We start from the raw sequence: 22,605 nt of genomic DNA, 5'->3' as shown, positions 1-22,605 counted from the left end.
GGGTAGGGTGAGAGGGAGGCTTGAAAGGGAGGGGATATATGTATACATATAGCTGTTTCATGTTGTACAGCAGAAACTAACACAACATTGTATGCCAGGGTCCAGCCCCAGTGGATCCAGGGTAATTCGAAGGGGATATGGAGTTGATGAGGAAAAACTTTCTTATTTAGAAATATAAAGAAAGATTAGAAAAAATAGTGTAGTAGGAAAATTAGTGGAGAAAAGATGCTGAATAACTTGGTTTACGTGGAAAACCAATAAAGTTCCAAGGCAAGGAACTTGCACTGTCTACGTTAGGCCACTGGCACCCACTTGAACACTGGAGGGTGCCCCACCTTGGGCTTCCTCTCGAGTGGTTCTTAGAAGCCAGGGCAAGTAAGTGGACTTGGAGAGCCTCCACGTCCCAGATGGAAATTCAGCCTGAAAAGGAGAGGGAGGAAGAGGGAGAAAGAGAGAGAGAGAGACTCAGACACAGGGGAAACCAGTCTTTCCAGTGACTGGCCCTTCCTTTATTGTTGGGAAAGCCTTTTATACTTTTGGTTGTACATAGAGATCAAAGGATAATACAAAATTATGCAGCATCAGCAGCCCTGACTCTTATCGAGACCAGGCTTTCTATCTGCATAATTAGCTGTATACACAAGTCTTAGGTGATTTACATCATCTTCTGGCCAGGAGGCCAATTAACATTTTATGGCCCTTTTCTGATAAAGGTCTGTCAACCAGAAAGCTTATTTGCCTTAATATTGTTGTTCTTCCCAAAGTCTGGTGCCACACTCAGAAAGCATTAAATAAAGTTACATTCTTACATAGCAAGGACACAACAATTTATAACAAAGAAAGGGGAGTACAGTGATTTATAACAAAGAGAAAATTCATTAACTCAAAAGTCTAGTATTGTTAACATCAAAACTACTATATTCCTATTTCTGCATCCCATTTACATTGAGTAATATCCTTTAGGTGCCAAAAAGAAAAAGAAAATGGAGGCCTGGCGGTAAACATTAACTCAACAATGAAATCCTTCACCAAACTAATTCTTAGCTCTAAAAGGCTCTATATCTTTAAGATGTTTTAAGCTTCGTGCCTCTCGTGATCGGGGGGCTGTAAACAATCACAAGTTGTAAAAGTCCAGGGGAACCTGTCAGGCAAGTTAGAGAGCCATCAGAGGGATATGAGCTGAAACATTCCTTTCATATGCAGGAGACCAGTTGGAGCTCTAAGTTAACTTTTTCCAGAGAAAGGTGGTAGGGGATAGCCCCCTGTAATGTCAGAAGAGTATGATATAGCAGACAGTAAACAGACAGATTTTGGTTTTGGGGTAGATGCTCAGGCAGAGGACCCCTTGAGACCTGACTTGTCTTGCCTGTCAGGTGTCTCCACCTTGTCATGGGTGGGATCTCCCGTGCTGAATCCTGACAATTGTAAAGCAATTATTCATCAATTTATCAAATTGAATAAAATATATTTCATCTAGAATTTAAAAAGAGATGCCTATTTGTCTACATTAATATGTCAATTTATAACAATGCATAAATGTAAAAATACAGAATGATATTCCATATAACAGCCTTTACAACAATTGCAGTTGTCTCTAAGGGAGTTATTGTGATTAACTTAAAATCACTGCTAAAGGAAACAACAATGGGTTGTGTTTAGGGATAGAGTTATAGAGTTAAACAGCTTGGCTCATCAATCACAGCAGAAGAGACTTTGGTAGGTTATTTAGTCTTAGGTTTTATAAATCTCAATTTCCTCATCTATCAGTGAATCCAAAAATTACTGGTAATATTAACTGTTAATGTATATGTAGCACTTTGTAATATATAGGGCACTGTACACACTTGATAAATATTTACTAAAATACACTTTTATTAAACTTTGATGCATTTCCAAATAATTTCACTTCAAATTTTACAAGGAACATGTAATGCTTTTTAATCACTCAAATCAAGACCTTTACATCCATTTTGACCCAAAAAATTATCAAGTCCTTACATACTCACAGATTATTTCTCTCCTTGTTTTTCCTAACATTACTTAGAAAAGATGTTGAAAGGTGTCTCTCCTCCTCAAATAGCCGCACGTTTAGCCAATGCTTTTTTCATGTTACTGTTCTTTAGGCTGATCCACTCACTGCCACATTTGTAACAGATTCAAAAAAAAAACAAAAACAAAAACAAAAAAAAAAACCCAAAAAACTTTGTATATGCACACTGCCACCATCAACTTCTAGAGGCCAAAGAGTAGACAGAAAAATGATTGCTTCTGTGACCTAAGGAGACAAACAGTATGTTGATGAATCTTTTTGCCCCTGAGAGATTAATGTCCTGACATCTTAAAGGAGAACTGAAATGTGGTATTACAGTGTTAGTCATTCAGTTGTGTCCGACTCTTTGCAACACCATGGACTGTAGCCTGTCATCTCCTCTGTCTATGGAATTTTCCAGGCAAGAATACTGGAGTGGGTTGCCATTCCCTTTTCTAGGGGATCTTCCTGACCCAGGGATCAAACCCAGGTCTTCTGCATTGCAGATGGATTCTTTACCATCTGAGAACCAGGGATAAGATGCCATAAACTAGTGGTCAATCTAGCATAACAACTAATTTGTAAATTCTCATCCAAAATAACTTGGATTAAGAGAACTACTAAGAGACCTAACTGAATTAAGAGGCCTATTTTATAATAATCTTCAATAAACTGAATGTAAAAGGATGTCAAGATCCATAAGGCATGTTGGGTACAAAACCCACTCATATTGGTTCCTCTGCTGTGTGTTTCTTCACTTAGCTTTGTTTGAAGACTTCTAAGGGTTATAAAATTTGCTATTTTGATAATGCTATATATGAACCTGGAAAGGAATACATTAAAATAGTACACAGTTTGCTTTTCAGTTTGTAAAACCCAAACAAATAGAATGGACCTGGCATTCGTGATCTAAACTTTTGATTTCAAGATCTGTGAACTCATGGGTAGTTTATAACTGCAATTTGATCACTCACCCTGTGAACCCATCTCAGTTACAAGTGCTGTGATGTGAGTTTCTCTACTTCACCAGAGGCTGCCTAGAGACAAATTACTTTGGTGCCAGACTGAATCCACCACAGTAGCTGCACAGGCATGGCATTTCATTCAGATGCTGAAGCCTTGCAAGTTTCGATCTCTGACCTTCGGGATGACATCTTCTGCCCGATAGTCATTATTTTCTACCTCCAGCTCACTAGGTTTCTTAGCAGAGTAGTCATTAGAGCTCCGCAGGCAGCATAAATGACCAGATAGAGATGTTTCAGTTTTCTGAAACTGGAGGGGAGGAGATGAAAAGAGGATAAAACGTTTCAAACTTCCCTTTATTCATGACTGCATCTTTCTCTTGTTGGCGTGGGAGTCCACCCTTGCTGATTTCCCTGTGATTCAGAATTTCCCTGGGATGTTTCAAACCACATATGTCTCTAGGATGCATGTGTAAATTGACCTTCTTGTGGTATCATCCCAGGGAATATTGCAAGGCATTTCTGTCCTACAAGTCTGAAAACTACCTTTAATCAAAGGTTAAAATTCAGTTAAAGTATGTAGGAATAAAGCAGAATCAAGCCTGGAGAATGACAGAACTCTGAGCAGGTTAAATATGCCATAAGGATGTTTCCAGAGGGGGAGATCAGTGTTGAGTGGGTGTTAATATAATGATGAGTGATCCATTTCTCTTAATCCCTTGATACTATTCTTGTTTTCTTATGCCTTTTCTCTGCTCACTACACCTGCCACTTCCTGCCTTAATATCCTTCTCCTCCATTCCCTTCATTCCCTTCCTGCCTTTCTCATTCTTTATTTCTGTCTCTCTTTCCCTGTAAAAATCTTTTACAAGACTACTGCTGCAAGAATGCTGAAATCTTAGTCTTTGCCTTTATGGAAATTCAATTGTATTTTTCTATAACAACATGCTAGAAAAGATACTTTATCTTTTTTTTTTAGTTTTAAATGATCAAAAATATTATTTTAACATGTCATCAATATAAACATTATGAATGAAATATTTTACATTCTGTTTTACATATTAAGCCTTTAATATCTGGTGTGTATTTTACATTCATGGCACATCTCAAGTTGGACTACCCACATTCTAGGTGCTCAATAGCCATGTGCGGGATACTTTTTAAGACCATACAGGGCTAGAGCTTCTCTGCTGCCAGTTTCAGTGTTGGTAACATAGTTGTCTTCCTTCTTCCTTACATGTAAGATACCATAAAAAGAAAAGAAACGTAGCCTGTTTTTAATTTTTTTTTTCTAGTTGCATCACCATCACACACCATAGATAACAATGGTCTCTTATTTTCAAATCATTTTACAAACCTGCCAGCGATAGAAGAGAGCTCTGCTTTCTCCAAAGCCTTGCTGGTGCTTGGAATATAAAGCTTTTTTAATACACAACTTTTATAAACTGCACATATTTAAAGCATATAATAGTTAGGTTTTAGCATAGGTAATACTTGTGAAGTCATCACCACAATGAAGACAGTGAGCCTATCTCCTACTAAGTGTTCTTCCGCCCTTTCATTTTGTATTAAGCCCCTGACCTCACCTCTCCCCACCCTTCCCCTCTTCAACCTACCTCTCTGGCAACACTGGTCTGTTCTCTGTCATAAGCATTCATTTGCATTTTTTAGAATGTTGAATGAATAGAATTATATAGTTTTTAATTTTAAAAAATCTGGCTTATTTCAATCAACATCGTTGTTCTAGGTTTTCTTCCTTTTTCTTGCTGAGCAGGTCTCTTATATAGGGATAGACCACCTTCGTTTATTCATCTCTTGTACATTTGGTTGCTTCTAGTTTTTAACTCTTATCAATGAAGCTTTCAAAGGCAATCATTTACAAGTTCTCCTAAGGATATATGCTTTTATATTTTTGAGTAAATAGTTAATGTGTGGAATTAAGGGGTGCTATAAGAGGATGAGATGGCTGGATGGCATCACCGACTCGATGGACGTGAGTCTGAGTGAACTCCGGGAGTTGGTGATGGACAGGGAGGCCTGGCGTGCTGTGATTCATGGGGTCACAAAGAGTGGGACACGACTGGTTGACTGAACTGAACTGAATAGTGGTTTTATATTTAATTTCTTGAAAACAACAACAACAAAAATTTCCCTATTTTCCAAAGTGGTTGGGCCACTTTACATTTCTGCTAACACCTTTTTCAAAGATCTTGACCATATGTGTATTGATTCTGGATGTTCTACTCTGTGCCATTGATCTACTTGTCCATACTCAGGCCAATATCATGTTTTCTTGTGGGCTTCCCTGGTGGCTCAGTGGTAAAGAATTTGCTTGGCAATACAGGAGATGCAGGTTTGATTCCTGGGTCAGGAAGATCCCTTGGAGAAAGAAATGGCTAGTACTCCAGTATTCTTGCCTGGGAAAACCCATGGACAGAGGAGCCTGATGGGCCACAGTCCATAGGGTAGCAAGACCTGGCCATGACTTAGTGACTAAACAACTATCTTTGTAGTAAACTTGAACACCATGTAGTAAACTTTGCCTTTCCGTATCAATTTTAAGATTGGTTTGATGATGTCTAAAAGAAATATTTACTTTTTAATTATGGTTTTCTTGAACTTATGGATTTCTTAGACCTGTATTTCAGAAAATATGTCAATTTAAAATTTCATGTCAGTTCAGTCAATCAGTCATGTCTGACTATCTGTGACACTATGGACTGCAGCATGCCAGGCTTCCCTGTCCATCACTAACTCCTGGAGCTTGCTCAACCTCATGTCCACTGAGCCGGTGATGCCGTCTGACCATCTCATCCTCTGTTGTCCCCTTCTCCTCCTGCCTTCAATCGTTCCCAGCATCAGGGTCTTTTCCAGTGAGTTAGTTCTTTGCATCATGTGGTCAGAGTATTGGAGCTTTAGTTTCAGCATCAGTCCTCCTAATGGATATTCAGGACTGATTGCATTTAGGATTGTCTCCTTGCAGTCCAAGGGACTCTCAAGAATCTTCTCCAGCACCACTGTTCAAAACTATCAATTCTTTGGCGCTCAGCTTTCTTTATGGTCAAACTTTCACATCCATACATGACTACTGGAAAAACCATAGCTTTGACTAGATGGATATTTGTCAGCAAATAATGTCTCTGCTTTTTAATAAGCTGTCTAGGTTTGTCATAGCTTTTCTTCCAAGGAGCAAGCATCTTTTAATTTCATGGCTGCAGTCACCATCTGCAGTGATTTAGGAGCCCAAGAAAATAAAGTCTGTCACTGTTTCCCCATTTACTTTCCATGAAGTAATGGGACTGGATGCTATGATCTTCGTTTTTTGAATGTTGAGTTTTAAGCCAGCTTTTTCACTCCTCTTTCACTTTCATCAAGAGGCTCTTTAGCTTCTCTTCACTTTCTGCCGTAAGAGTGGTATGATTGGCATATCTGAGGTTATTGATATTTTCCAGCAGTTTTGATTCTGGCTTGTGCTTTATCCAGCCTGGCATTTCACATGATGTACTCTGCACAAAAGTTAAATAAGCAGGGTGAGAATATACAGCCTTGACCTACTCCTTTTCTTCCATGTCTGGTTCTAACTGCTTCTTGACCTGCATACAGGTTTCTCAGGAGGCAGGTAAGGTAGTCTAGTATTCCCATCTCTTTAAGAATTTTCCACAGTTTGTTCTGACCCACTCAGTCAAAGGCTTTAGCATAGTCAATAAAGACGAAGTAGATGTTTTTCTGGACTTTCTTTCTTATTTCTATCACTATTTATTGGTATTTAAAATTTACTCTTGATTAATACTTTCTGTGTTTATAAAACTGTAGTGTTAAAACCATTTTATCATATAACATAAATCTATAACAATTTTCTCCTAACATTTAATTTTCAGATTAAAACTATGTTGATAAATTATTCCATTATCCATAACCTTAATTATGATTATTTCTATCACTATTTACTGGTATTATCTTTATCCTTGTTTCAAACTTTCACAATAATGTTTATGAGTGTTAAATTATTTTTCCCATGCTGGTATGGTACTCTTTTGGGCCTTTCAACCTGAAAACTAATAGTTTCTTGAGAGATTAAGAACTTTTTAGATACTCATATTGTTATTAATTATCTTCTATTTTTTTTCTCAATTGCTTTAAGAGAAACTCATGTTGCAGTTCTTGAGTTAATCTCCCTTTCTCTTAAAATGTCATTCACTTATCACCTCTTTCAGTATTCGCTCCATATTCTGAAAGATTCCATAGTTCTGCAGTTGCCTTAATTGACATTTTTTTCCCCAGCATTTCTTTACTTTTAATTAAGTTCCCTTTTATTCTCTAAATTTACTCCTTCTCTAATATCTTTACTATTCAGTTCCTACTTTTACGGCTGTTGCTTTTTCTTAGATGTCAGTGGTTTTATATGTTCAATTATATTTATAGGTAAAGTCACAGATTTTTTAGTATAGCCAGTTATTGCAGATTTTCTAGCCCCATTAGTTTTTGCTTTTGTTTTCCTCTAGTACATGCATCCTTTGAATGGGGAGGGCTGGGTGAAATCTATATATAGATCAGACACACCGTATAATTCCATTTTAATGAGTCAGTGGCAGTGGCAGCTGGGTCTGGACATCTGTCTTCATCTAGACAAATGCCAAAATTATGGTGACTTCACTCTGGTGTTCCAAATTCTATACAAACAGTCTCAGTTGCACTCAATTACAAATATTCACATTATGTTTAGTGAGTTATTCTTCCATTTTATCCTGGGATAAAGGAAAAACTACTCTGCTCTTGTCAAGAAAGGACCTAGGCTAATTGGTTCTGCTGGTCAGCACTTACCTTCCCAATACTTGTCTTACCTACTATGTCTCTTTCTCTGCCTAAGACCAAATATAAAGCTCTGATTATGCTCTACTAATTCTTGTCTCTGTAACATTAGAGATTGAAAATAACTGTTTTCATCACAGTTTTGGTGCAAGCAGCTTGGCTTAAGAAGGAAGATGTGATGTCTTGGAGTCACACTGCACTCTTTGCATACAGTATGGAAAACCTCAGCAGTACTGGAAAAGGACTTCAGCAGCAATGGTTATTTCAGTGGGCAGGGAGACCTTTGATAGGCAACAATGGCATAAATACTTCGGATATTGTCATAAAGATGTGATTTCATCAGACAGAATTTGAGCAGCAAAAGAAGACACTGTGGATTTTATTTGAGTACTGACTAAGAAAAACTGGTTCATGGGATGCAATTGAGTTAGATTTTGGTATTTCAGAGAAATATTAGGTTATATTTTAAGATGATAGGTACTTCTAAACTACAGATAATAACAAAGCAAGAGAAATATTGGTTTGTGACTACTAGTGCCAATGTAATTTTGCTCCAAGTATGTGAAACATCAGAAAAATATAGCAGATCTATTGTGGTGGTTTAAGACACACATTATTTTGCTCTTGTCTGTAATAATCTCTAATTCAAATAAGTGGACCCTCAAGTGCTCCTGAGTCTGGGAAAAGATCCTTAATACATGAGAAATGGAGCCCCTTAACTCAGAATCCAACTAGGCTAGTAAGAATACACTGCTTTTGATTTGTCCAGAGGCAGACAATTGGCCACATTTGTTTTGAGTTTTTGCCTGAACTTTTTCAAGCTATTACTCTAGAAGAAAGACAATTTTTTGATGTTGATGAAAGTTATAAGTCTTGAAAACAGTAGAGGTTCAAGTGGTTACATTTCCTACTGTTTGGCGAAAGCCAAACAGTGAAAGAAGATGAAGACAGCTTCAGTCCAGTTCAGTTCAGTTCAGTCGCTCAGTCGTGTCCAATTTTTTGCAACCCCATGAATTGTAGCACGCCAGGCCTCCCTGTCTATCACCAACTCCCAGAGTTCACTCAAACCCACGCGCATTGAGTTGGTGATGCCATCCAGGCATCTCATCCTCTGTCATCCCCTTCTTCTGCCCCCAATCCCTCCCAGGATCAGAGTCTTTTCCAATGAGTCAACTCTTCACATGAGGTGGACAAAGTATTGGAGTTTCAGCTTTAGCATCATTCCTTCCAAAGAACACCTAAGACTGATCTCCTTTAGGATGGACTGGTTGGATCTCCTTGCAGTTCATGGGATTCTCAAGAGTCTTCTCCAACATCATAGTTCAAAAGCATCAATTCTTCAGCACTCGGCTTTCTTCACAGTCCAACTCTCACATCCATACATGACTACTGGAAAAACCATAGCCTTGACTAGAAGGACCTTTGTTGGCAAAATAATGTCTCTGTTTTTGAATATGCTATCTAGGTTGGTCATAAATTTTCTTCCAAGGAGTAAGCATCTTTTAATTTCATGGCTGCAGTCACCATCTGCAGTGACTTTGGAGCCCCCCAAATTAAAGTCTGACACTGTTTCCACTGTTTCCCCATCTATTTCCCATGAAGTGATGGGACCAGATGCCATGATCTTCTTTTTCTGAATGTTGAGCTTTAAGTCAACTTTTTTACTCTCCTCTTTCACTTTCATCAAGAGGCTTTTTAGTTCCTTTTCACTTTCTGCCATAAGGGTGGTGTCATCTGCATATCTGAGGTTATTGATATTTCTCCCAGAAATCTTGATTCCAGCTTGTGTTTCTTCCAGCCCAGCGTTTCTTATGATGTACTCTGCATAGAAGTTAAATAAGCAAGGTGTCAATATACAGCCTTGACGTACTCCTTTTCCTATTTGGAACCAGTCTGTTGTTCCACGTCCAGTTCAAACTCTTGCTTCCTGACTTGCATATACTGAAAGAAAAATAGTAGAAAGTCCTGGATGTATTGCAGATCCTGGTCCAGTTGTTCATAAGCCTATTTCATCTTCATGCTGTACATTTTGGTTATTTACATTTTCATTGAGTTTTCTAAGAAAATATTGTGTTTCTTTTTTGCCTAATTTCAGCTTCTGTAAAATGACATTCAAGAATCATAAGCAATTTGTAAAATGTGTGTCTATTTAAACTCACTAAAGACCCTAAATTTTTTAATTTTCTCAGAGTAAAACTGAAAAGTATTGCCAAAGAAGCTCGTTTATTTTGAATTAAAGATGAACATATGTAATTATGTGCATTATATTCTCAATTTTAAATAATAGGTAATTATAAGAATCTGATGTTGCCTTATACATTGCTGATTTTTATAATATCAGAAGTTTTTTTTTTTTTTTTTCAAAGAGAAAACTCCCTATCTCCCTATTTTGGTAGACCTTGACTTTCACATAGAATTTGATGTGTTTAAAAATTTTTTTTTCACACTATTGTTTTTTTAAGAAATTCATGAGAAGGCTCAAACTATGCAGTTTAAATAAATATGTGATCTCATATTAGTGTCTTAAATAATGTAATTTTTTTAATGAATTCAAACTTCATCCATAGAATACAGGTATGAAAAATAGCATTTCAAACAGAGAAATATTTTAAGTATGTGTATGTGTATATGTCTAAGTACATATTAAATCATTGTGCTCTAATAATCTAATTACTTAAATTGCAATAATAATCTGCAATAATGTTACATGATCAACTACATTACATTGCACAGACATTAGAATCATGCATATTGATTTTCTTACTGTATTAAATTTTAATTATTATTCTAAATATATAATACTTAAGTAATGACTTTATTGGATAATGATATGAATGCTAATGGTATTTCATAAAGTGAATATTAAAGCAGTTTAATTTATTGATCTTTTAGATTTCTAGCAACCTACTTCCTCCCACTTTTCATTTTAAGCGTCAAAGTGATGAGATTGATGAAGATTAAAAGAAAATATCTGATTTCCTTCCAATGCATTGGGAGTTACTTATTATATGTTAAGTAAAGCAGCATTTTCTTTTAAAAATCTTTTCCAGTTTCGTATGTAACTTCAAGGAATGTGGACCATAAGAAATCCTCTGATTCATGACAATTCTTTAAAAATAATATCATTGGCATCCTAAATGTTACCCATATGTGTTCACTTTTATTAATGAAATTTTATGTACAGATAATTTTCAAGCATATCAGCTTAAAGCATAAAACTGGACTGTAAGAAAATCTTGTATGCCAATGGATAGAAAAAAAGTTATGACTGTCTTTAGTATAGAACTGTCTTCATACAGAAATGCTATGAATGTTCATTAGTCATAATCAGCAGTTTTGTAGTAACAACATACCAACAATCTTTCTAAAAATAACAAAAACAACAACAAAAATATGCCAACATAAAGTATTGGTAGGAATATTTACCATAGGGGAACTGACTGTATAATGTACCAAATGTTTCAGAGTCTAGGCTCTAAACCAGTAAGCAATATACCATATATAAACATTTCATTCACTCTTTTGTGATTTCCTGCAGTTATTTATCTAATATTATTCTAAAATTTGTTGGCCGACAGTTTTCTAAAACAATCTTGACTTTGAAATAGAGATCAATGGCAAAATCATCCTCGTTCTATGCTGATAAATATTTAGAAGTATACAGCAACTTTCATAAATCATGTTGTCTACTAACACCTCCCTGTTTTGTACTTAAACTTGTCTCTTTTCCTTGTTGACTGACTAAGCTAATGCCATTCACTTCATCGCAGCAGAGATGGACTCACAAACTTGGCTTTATTCAGCCTTTCTCTCTCTCATCTTTCATTCAGATATTTTACTTGCTTATATTAGCATAAATATAAAATTCCTTAGCATATCTACACTTTCCCCCAATTAACCGGGAATTATTTTAACAACTTGATTTTCTGAGCAAGCTTTACTTTGCCCTCTGCAGCTCTCTTTACCAGCCTAACTTTAAAGTTTGTTCCTTACTTAGGTTATGTTCCCCGCTACTGCACCGCTTGAACTTTGATTGTCTAGAAATTATCCCTAGCCGCATGGGGAGGGAGGTGGGAGGGGGGTTCATGTTTGGGAATGCATGTAAGAATTAAAGATTTTAAAATTTAAAAAATAAAAAAAATAAATAAAATTAAAAAGAAAAAAAAACTATTCATCATTTTACTCTCTAATTAATAATAAGTGAAGATTTTCAAGTACAAGCTCACAGAGAACAATGCAATTTCCCTTCTCCCCTGTTTATATTATATAACTTTTTAATAGCACCTCTCAGATTGGAATATCTTTAGTTTACTCAAATGATTCAATGAGTATTATCTATTTCCCTGTGAGTTTAAAAGTCATGTCAACTTTTACATTTAGATTCTTCATCAGCTCCTACTGCAGTGTATGGGTCATATGAGTGCTCAAAGATGTCTACTCAAATAATTACTAGAAATATTACACAAAAAGTCTCAAAATTATAATATAGTTCATAATTCCTACTGATTTCATTGAGGTGAAAGTTTTTTTCATCTCTGAACACCCAATTGTCAAGAAAGAGTCAAATAATAAAGAAATCTTGAGCAATCTTGTAGAGAAAATGATAAAAGTGACATTATAAGAAAGAACTGCAAAGAATAGTCAATTATAATAACTATGGAACCCAATTTACCTATACCTTTAAAGAATAGATTTCCCTGGTGGTTCACAAAGTAAAGAGGCTGCCTGCAAAGCAGGAGACCTGGGTTCAATCCCTGGATGTTGAAGATCTCCTGGAGAAAAGAATGGCTACCCACTCCAGTTTTCTTGCCTAGAGAATTCCATGGACAGCTTGTGGGCTATAGTCCATGGATCACAGAGTCAACACTTAATTTGCCTATACCTTTTAAAAAAGGGTACTATTTCAGTCATGCATAATTTTACAAAATATGTTTAGTGACTACTTCTATGCTGTGTTTAGTCGCTCAGTCACCTCCCACTCTTTGCGACCCCAGGAACTGTAACCCACCAGGCTTCTCTGCCCATGTGAATTTTCCAGGCAAGAACTGGAGTGGGTCGTTATTCCATTCCCCAGGGAATCTTCCCAATGCAGGGACTGAAGCCAGGTCTCCCACATTGCAGGCAGATTCTTTACCATCTGATCTAGCAGGGAAGCCCAAGAATATTGGAGTGGGTAGCTTATCTCTTCTCCAGGGAATCTTCCCCACCCAGGAATCGAACCCCAGGTCTGCATTACAGGTAGATTCTTTACCAGTTGAGCTACCAGGAAAGCCTGACTATAAAAACAGACTATAAAAACAGAATAGCTTAGTCAAATATTTTGTAAAACTGTAAAACGTATCTCCGTTTCATAATGAAGTGAGCAGAAAAGTGAAAGTATTGTTCGCTTGATATCCAACTTTTTGCTGACACCATGAAAAACAGCCTGCCAGCCTCCTCTGTCCTTGGGATTTCCCAGGCAAGAATACTGGAGTGGGTAGCCATTCCCTTTCTTTTTTTTCTTTCATTTTAATGTTTGTATTTTATAGTTGTAAAAATAATACATGCTCATTATAGAAAATTTGGAAAATAAAAGATTGGCCAAAAGAAGTAATTCCATCACACAGAGGTAAAAGCTGATAACATTTTGGCAGACATTTTCCTATCTTTTACTTAATATATATGTTATTTTTAGAATAGTTGTTTCATGCTATATGTATTACCAAATACCGGCTTTAGGAAATAGCCATAAATAGTGAACATTTTCCATGCAATTTTATCTTCTTTGGTAACCTAATTTTAGTGGCTGCAGAGCCCTCCTCAGGGTGAATGTACCATGGTTTACTGCTCTGGTCCTAACTCAGAGCCACAATTGCAGTATTTATGGTTTGGGCTACTGAGGAGTGTGATATATTTTTTTTTTTTTTGGTAGCTATTCTTTATCCATACCTATGATTATTATTGTCATTGTTTAGTTGCTAAGTTGTCTCTGACTTTTGCGACCCCATGGACTCTAGCCCACCAGGCTCCTCTGTCCATGGGATTTTCCAAGAAAGAATACTAAGAATACTAGAGTTGGTTGCCTTCTTCAGGGGATCTTCTTGACCCAGGGATTGAACCCGAGTCTCCTGCATAGCAGATGGATAATTATTTACATATTCAGTTCAGTTCAGTTACTCAGTTGTGTCCGACTCTTTGCGACCCCATGGACTGCAGCACTCAAGGCTTCCCTGTACATCACCAACTCCCAAAGCATATTCAAACTCATGTCCATCCAGTCGGTGATACCATCCAACCATCTCATCCTCTATTGTCCCCTTCTCCTCCTGCCTTCAATCTTTCCCAGAATCTTTTCCGATGGGTCAGTTTTTCTCATCAGGTGGCCAAAGTATTGGCGTTTCAGCTATAGCATCAGTTCTTCCAGTGAATATTCAGGACTGGTTTCCTTTAGGATGAACTGGTTGGATCTGCTTGCAGTCCGAGGGACTCTCAAGAGTCTTCTCCAACACCACAGTTCAAAACCATCAATTCTTCAGTACTCAGCTTTCTTTAGAGTCCAGCTCTCACATCCATACATGACTACTGGAAAAACCATAGCCTTGACTAAATGGACCTGTGTTGGTAAAGTCATATCTCTGCTTTTAGTATGCTAGGTTGGTCAGAGTCGGACATGACTGAGCGACTTCACTAGGTTGGTCATAAGTTTTCTTCCAAGGAAAAAGGGTCTTTTAACTTCATGGCTGCAGTCACCATGTGCAGTGATTTTGGAGCCCAAGAAAATAGTCTGTCACTATTTCCATTGCTTCCCCATCTATTTGTCATGAAGTGATGGGACTGGATGCCATGATCTTAGCTTTCTGAATATTGAGTTTTAAGTCAACTTTTCACTCTCCTTTTCCACTTTCTTTAAGAGGCTCTTTAGTTCTTTTTCACTTTCTGCCATAAGAGTGGTCAGAACCCCATGAAGAGTATGAAAAGGCAATTTACGTATAATTAACTTTTAAAACCTAAATAAGAGGATCCAAAGGCATATTTTAAATCTAATTCTTATTTCCTATGCTCACCAAGGAATTATTGTTTCTGATCCAGGGGACATTCCCAACCCAGGGATCAAACCCAGGTCTCCTCCACTTCACGAGGTTTCTCTACTGTCTTAGTCACCAGGGAAGTCTTTCTTTTCATAGTACAAGTCAGCAAATGAAACTTTCCTGGAAACTATAGTAAAGGAATCTTTTAACTGTCTTTAATGGAAAACTTGCCTTTTCAGATCACATCTTTTACCCAAATACCAGTTTTTAATAATCTTTTGAATGTTTATTACTCAGAACAAATTTGAGAAATGATGAAACTATCAAAATAGCTTAAGGAAGCAAATTTCTAATAATTGCTTCTTCTTTAGAGTAAAAAGCAAAGTATACAGATGGATGAAATCACAAAATCAAAAATAAAAATGAAATAATGACTATCAAAAATAAAATATTGTTAGCTAAGAAGTTGAAAATGTTAGGAAAATATTCAAAATACTTTTAGGAAAGTGAGTTTCAATAAAAAATATAGCTATAAGACAAATGCAAAGAAATGTTTAAGCAATAAACGAGTTAATAAATATGAAATTTTATTATAAAATGCAAATTTCTCATATAAAGTAGCTGTAGCTGAAATATTTATTTTAAAAGTATATAGTGTAAAATTTAAATTATATTAAAAGACTAAAGCACTCAACATTTCTTATAAATACAAATAATTATCAAGGCTAGTAAAGATCATAATACAAAAAAGTTTTTTTATTAAATAATTTTCTCTAAGAAAAACTATTGTCTAAATGCAGTCCCTTCAATTTATCATCTAATGATGAGTTCTGTTTATTTAGTATAAGATGATCAAGAGTTGATAGTGTCATCAAAGATATGTGATGTCAGCACTCAGCATTTTACACCATGATTGATATGTTTGTGAATGGTAAATGGTGTCATGTTATAGAGAATTCAACCATTTATCTATTCATTTGGCAGCATAGTTTACATTGTGCTTAAGAAATATTATTATGGTATCATACATGGTTGGATGGCATCACTGACTTGATGGACATGAGTTTGAGCAAGCTTCAGGAGTTGGCGACAGACAGGGAAACCTGGCATTCTACAGTCCATGGGGGTCACAAAGAATTGGACATGACTGGGCGACTGAACTGAACTGACTGATACATTTTTTGCCCAGAGAATCTGGAAAAATTATTCTTTGATGCATAGAAATAAATTTAAATTATTAAGTCTCCTGCATTGGCAGGCACGTTCTTTAACACTAGCACTATCTGGGAAGTCCAAATTATGCTTTAACATATACATATTAGGAGCAGTGTATTAAAATAAAATTTTATAAATATGATGCAACATGTAATTATGCAGTGTCTCACATATATCCCAAATGTCATTGTCTTCTGCTCCTACTAGAGGATGAGTCACGTAGATGATTCCTGAGAGTCCTCTCCAATGTGTTTCTCCACTAAACCCACTGCATTTATTTTGTGGTATGGTTCTTTAATTATGTGAAGATCTTCAGAGGGAAGACCACCTTTTTCTACAGTTTCCCTAAACATTAGAAATGTCAGCAGGGGAGGGCATGTAGATGGTTCTGTCCCTGATCTAACTTTCATTACTGAGTTCTGGATCAGGGAGGTCCTCTCTGGAGTATTATGTGTCATTTAACAGATCATTGCTCCTGCAATCACAGACTCACCAAGTAGAGTCATTATACTTCCTCTTGGAGTAATAGTCTTTCTCCATTAAGGTTTAACTTCTGCCCTGGAGGCTGGAGAACTAGTAATTCTGCCTCAAGATAAGGCAATTAACCTCAAATTGCTTTTCAACTCAAGTTGAGTTACTCTTTCCCAAGAATCTTCTCTTTATTTGCTAAGAAGTTGATAAGGCATTCTAGTTGTCCCCTAATATATGTTCATAAAGCACAAGATAGGTGATCAAATCATTAACTCAGGGTCACATACTGGTTAATATCCTCCATCCTCTGTTAATTCAAGGTGAAACTGAATTTATTTATTTTTTTTTTTTAATTTTTAATTATTTATTTATTTATTTATTTTTTTTAAATTTTAAAATCTTAAATTCTTACATGCGTTCCCAAACATGAACCCCCCTCCCACCTCCCTCCCCACAACATCTCTCTGGGTCATCCCCATGCACCTGCCCCAAGCAAGCTGCACCCTACGTCAGACATGGACTGGCGATTCAATTCTTACATGACAGTATACATGTTAGAATTCCCATTCTCCCAAATCATCCCACCCTCTCCCTCTCCCTCTGAGTCCAAAAGTCCGTTATACACATCTGTGTCTTTTTTCCTGTCTTGCATACAGGGTCGTCATTGCCATCTTCCTAAATATCTGGAGACTGTTATATGTCTTTGATTTTCATTCTCCCAGTGTGTCTGATTTGGAAGGTCAGAACTTAGGTCATTGATTTTGTTAAATAAAACCACCAAATAATGTTAATTAAAAGATATATATTTACTGGTATCTCATTTACAGAGGGAGACAGTTGGGTCAATGCTTTTCTTTTTACACCCTTAACATCTACTGCTTGAATATATGTATTAATTTTTCTAGTATAGCAGTCCTTGAACCTATTAATCAAGTGCTGTCAATTTCTTGATTCAAATACATTGCTGACTTGGGTAAGGCTAACTATTTCCATATAGTTTCATTACTGATGATTTATAGTTGCAAACAGTGGATGTGACTAATTCACAGAGGAGGATCTTTTCTATTTTGCTCTAGCAATGACAAAAATTGGGCTTCCTAGGTGGCTTAGTGCTAAAGAATCTTCCTGATAATGCAAGGATACAAGAGACACCTGTTTGACACCTGGGTCAGGATGATCCCCTGGAGTAGGAAATGACAACCCACTCCAGTATTATTGCCTGGAAAATTCAATGGACAGAAGAAGGCTACAGTCCATTAGGTCGCAGAGTCAGACATAACTGAGTGACTGAGCTGCTGATGCTAAGTCACTTCAGTCGTATCCGACTCTGTGCGACTCCATAGACAGCAGCCCACCAGGCTCCCCTGTCCCTGGGATTCTCCAGGCAAGAACACTGGAGTGGGTTGCCATTTCCTTCTCCAATGCATGAAAGTGAAAAGTGAAAGTGAAGTCACTCAGTCGTATCGGACTCTTAGTGACCCCATGGATGGCAACGTACCAGGCTCCTCCATCCATGGGATTTTTCCAGGTACAAAGATATAAATATGTACCACCTGATTATAATAATTTATTCAAAACCCTAGTTAATGCCAATATTAAGAAAGAAAGATATCAGATAAGACTGCCCTGTAACTAGCATTAGTCTTAACCTTATGCATATGGGTTTCTCTTTATAACATAGTAATATACATACAAATTTAATGTTTTAAAAAACGTGATAGATGGTTGAATGCAGAAATGAAAAATAATTAATCTTTGAGCAATACTTGATAATTTTGTCTTCCTCAAACATACACTTTATGTCATTCTATATCCATTAGGCATCTCCTATCTTTTTTTTCTTTTTTAGTTCTACTGTTATTTTTTATTTAGGTCATTAGTATTATCACCATTATTATATGACAACTTCCTCAATATGTACCCATCTATTTCATCTCAAGTTTCTACAGATATTTACCAAATTAATCTCTAATATTGCAACCTTTATCAAATCTCTTCACCATATAATATACATATATATCATACACAAACACAGTGGTCTTTCATTTCTTATCAAATCCAACTTCCTCCTACTGTCTTTGACAGTCTGAAATTCACATTCTTATGTGATGAACACATACCTGATGTGATAAGCAAGCAATGTTTAAATCATTCCTGTATCTTTCCTTTTCTAATATGTAAGCTTCTATTTTAATTTATTGACTTGGCCTCAGATGCCTTTCTGTGAAACTTCAAGGGCAGATTCAATGCAATTTCTTACCTTTTGAAAGGCTCCAAGAGTGGTTCTTCCTTCCTGAGACACTCATGTAACTTTTAACACTTCTGTAGTGGCACTTACAATATTTTACTTTGTATTATAAATATTATTTTGTATGTTTTAAAAATCTTCTATACTTTCTCATTGTAGAAAGGCTTTTGTCTTACTATCATTATATTTATTCCAGGATACAGACTTTCATAATAAATAGGAAGTGCTTAATAAATGTCTCAATTGAATAAGGTAACTTTATGTTAATTAAACATATACTACATTATTTTATTTTGTAGGAAAGTGAGACCATCTTATAAAAAAAAATGTCTGAATAGTTCTTTTAGTTTTCATTTTGATGAAATATTATTTTACCTAAAATGTCATAATTGGAGTCCAGATTTTCCTACAGTGACTGTAAAAACAGCTTCTAACATTGATTTCTCTATTATCTCTGGTTCTGAAGTGGCACCACTTTTCAATAAGCAAGGTTCTTAAGAAACAAAATATGTGCATCTGAATTGAGAGCAGGAGAAAAATAGAGTTTTTAAAGACTATTTTTGGTCTGGAAAAATGTAAGTCAAATTTGTTTATTATAGTTTAAGAGCAGAGTTGTAGTCTATGAAAAGGAACCATAAAATATTTTTAATGCTTTTTATTCAATTACCACTGTTTAAGTAAAAAAACAAAAAAAAGTGTTTCTGTTATAGAAAGCAGGAAGATTATTACATTTTGAAGCCTGAAGCTCTCAGTGATCTCAAAATGGCAAAATTTCCTATTAAAACATTTGCTATTTGTTAAGGAAGTCTCCATAAAAGTGTGATGTCTCGGATATCAAATAACTTTTGAGATGTTATAAACAAAATAAAATTGAGAGTTTGTTTACTCAGCCAGTCATCCACAAGGCATGCTAAGTGAAATTGACTGTCACTTTGATAGCTCCAAACTGGAATTTCTCAAATCTACCCTAGTGTGATGATTCTTCAAACCACATTTTTCTTCAAGAACAGTGAAGCAAACCTCTGGCTTTAGTTTGTCAGATAAAAATTCAGAATCAGCCTTCTTAGAGATGGAATTGCTACATGCTGCTGAATTAATTAAGAAGCTGATTTCAGGAGCACCAGGTCCATGGCAAGCACAGATGTCCTTGTAGGCAGCTTTTCTTCAGTGGCTATCTCACTTCTCTGCACTGTTTCTATCTTTTGCATCACACCAATATTTCCATTCCTCTCAGAAATGGATTAAACCTTATCTCTTTTCAAATAATGGAATGAGATCACTTAGGAAGTCCGCATCATTTTTATTGAGAAGTCAGGGAGAAACATTTGTCAGTACTGATCTAAAATCAGTTCCTAGTGATATAGTCACGCTTTCTTCCTGTGGACGTACTTCTGAAAACTGAATGGTAAATGTTTTTTTCTGAAGATTGGAAATTCAGAGAGAAGACCCAGAAAATATTTTGAGGGCTCAAAAACATGAGGTTAAAACAATCAAATTTCTAAAGACCCAGCAGACCAATGTTGCCTTTTCCAACAAGGTGCTGCCCTATATTTTCTAAGACATCTTCTCAACATGGGTCACATATATAATTGAACTAAATCTCCAAACATTGCAAGATTACTGCATCAAGTCTGCAGGAATTCACCTCAATTTAGATGAAGTACATACAATTTGTGATATCTCTGTTACAAAAGCGAAAAAAAAAAAAAGATATAGTAAAGTCTCCCTGGGGCTGTCAATTGCTACTGGATTTTGATTCTATACAAATATAAGCATAGCAGAATCACTTTGTCACCTGCTGGGAAATGACTTTTCATGGTGTGAACTTCACTTACATGTGGATTGTTTAGTAACACCTAGCAATTATTGACTTTTCCAATTTGTGCAAGTGTATTTCTGTGAACACAAGCTACCTTTTCTCACTGCTTTCACTGTGAATGATGCATTGAGCTTCAAGACATATGATTATACTTAAAGCATGTTTTTCTACTGAGCAACAATTTCACCAGTAAACTGGAAATAAAAAAGAAGTTTAAAGCTGTTGCTGTCAAGAGTCATGAAGTTCCTTACTATCTTTACAGCCATGAATTTATAATTCCTATTAATTAAAATTTTCTTTGAGAAGAAAACACACAAATGAAGTAAAAAGACTAAATATTCACTGTAGAGAATGAATTCTGAAGCCTAGTTATTTGGGTTCAAATCTTGGTAGCACTTAAATGGACAAAAGAGATAGAATCCCATGGATAGAAGAGCCTGGTGGGCTACTGTCCTTGGAATCTCAAAGAATGGGACAACCCTGAGTGTCTAAACAGCAACAACAAAAGCAGTCCTGTGCTCTTAGGAGAGTTTCTGTAATTTCACTATCCCTTAGTCATCTCTCGAGTCAAGTGAAGATAGTTAACAGTACTAATCTAGTAGATCTAATTCTAATCTAGTACAAAGGATTAAATATGTTGCTAGATATAAGGAGTTTAGAATGATGTGCAGCAAACAACATATACATATGTGTTAACAGTGATGATTTTTATCACCAGGAACACAGCCCTAGACTATTTCACCCTATGCTTACTGAAAGCCCATGGGCTTAGATACCTGCAAGACCAGTGGGTGAAGTCGCGTGTGTCCGGCAACCCTATGGACTGTAGCCCACCAGGCTCCTCCATCTATGGGATTCTCCAGGCAAGAATACTGGAGTGGGTTGCCATTTCCTTCTCTAGAGGATCTTCCTGACCCAGGGATCGAACCCGGGTCTCCAGCATTGTAGACAGATGCTTTTTACCATCTGAGCCACCAGGGAAGCCCATATCTGCAAGACCAGTAACGTGTTAGTAACTAGTGGATCACAGAAGATACTGCACCCATTTGGTGAAAAACTATAACTTTTAAAGACTTCTAGGTCCCAGTTCTTTCAATCCATCACATTTCATACTTCACTGAGTGAATTCTTACATGGGACCATGTCATAAACTGAATGGGGGCAGGATAGTCAGTGGGAATAAGTGAGAGAAATAGGCTTAAATTTATTAATTAAGTCAGAAACTTGAAATCATCTTTGTTTTATCACCTCCATATTTAAATTGGCGCTAGGTGCTATTACTGTAGCTTTTGAAATATAGTTAGAAATCTGTAATTATTCTATCTTCTCTTGAAGACCATATTTTATTTTTGGGGGGACATATGCAAATGTTTGGGCTTCCCCGGTGGCTCAGCAGTAAAGAATCTGCCGGGAATGGAAGAGCCACAAGGGACATGGGTTCAATGCCCAAGCTGGGAAGATTCCCTGGAGGAGGAAATGGCAACACACTCCAGTATTTTTGCCTGGAGAATTCCATAGACAGAGGAGCCTGGCGGGCTACAGTCCATGGGGTCGCAAAGGGTCAGACACAATTGAAGTGACTTAGCCCAGCATGGCAGGGCGCATGTAAATGTTTGCTTCATTTTGGTGTGTCCCCTAAATACTATATTCAGAGAAGGCAATGGCAACCCACTCCAGTACTCTTGCCTGGAAAATCCCATGGATGGAGGAGCCTGGTGGGCTGCAGTCCATGGGGTCGGTAAGAGTCAGGCACGACTGAGCAACTTCACTTTCACTTTTCACTTTCATGCATTGGAGAAGGAAATGGCAACCCACTCCAGTATTCTTGCCTGGAGAATCCCAGGGACGGGGAAGCCTGGTGGGCTGCCTTCTACGGAGTTGCACAGAGTCGGACACGACTGAAGCGACTTAGCAGCAGCAGCAGCAGCAGCAGCAGCAGCAGCAAATACTATGTTGCTGACAGAATAGTCTTTAGCATCAGTTCACTTTCTTATATTACTGTATCCAAGAATTTCACAATGATTTCATGATTAATTTTAAGCCTA

Source organism: Capra hircus, chromosome 1 (assembly GCF_001704415.2).
Source record: "Capra hircus breed San Clemente chromosome 1, ASM170441v1, whole genome shotgun sequence".
In the NCBI taxonomy this organism is placed as follows: domain Eukaryota; kingdom Metazoa; phylum Chordata; class Mammalia; order Artiodactyla; family Bovidae; genus Capra; species Capra hircus.
The sequence above is the reverse complement of the archived record's forward strand: the minus strand, read 5'-3'. Positions refer to the sequence as shown.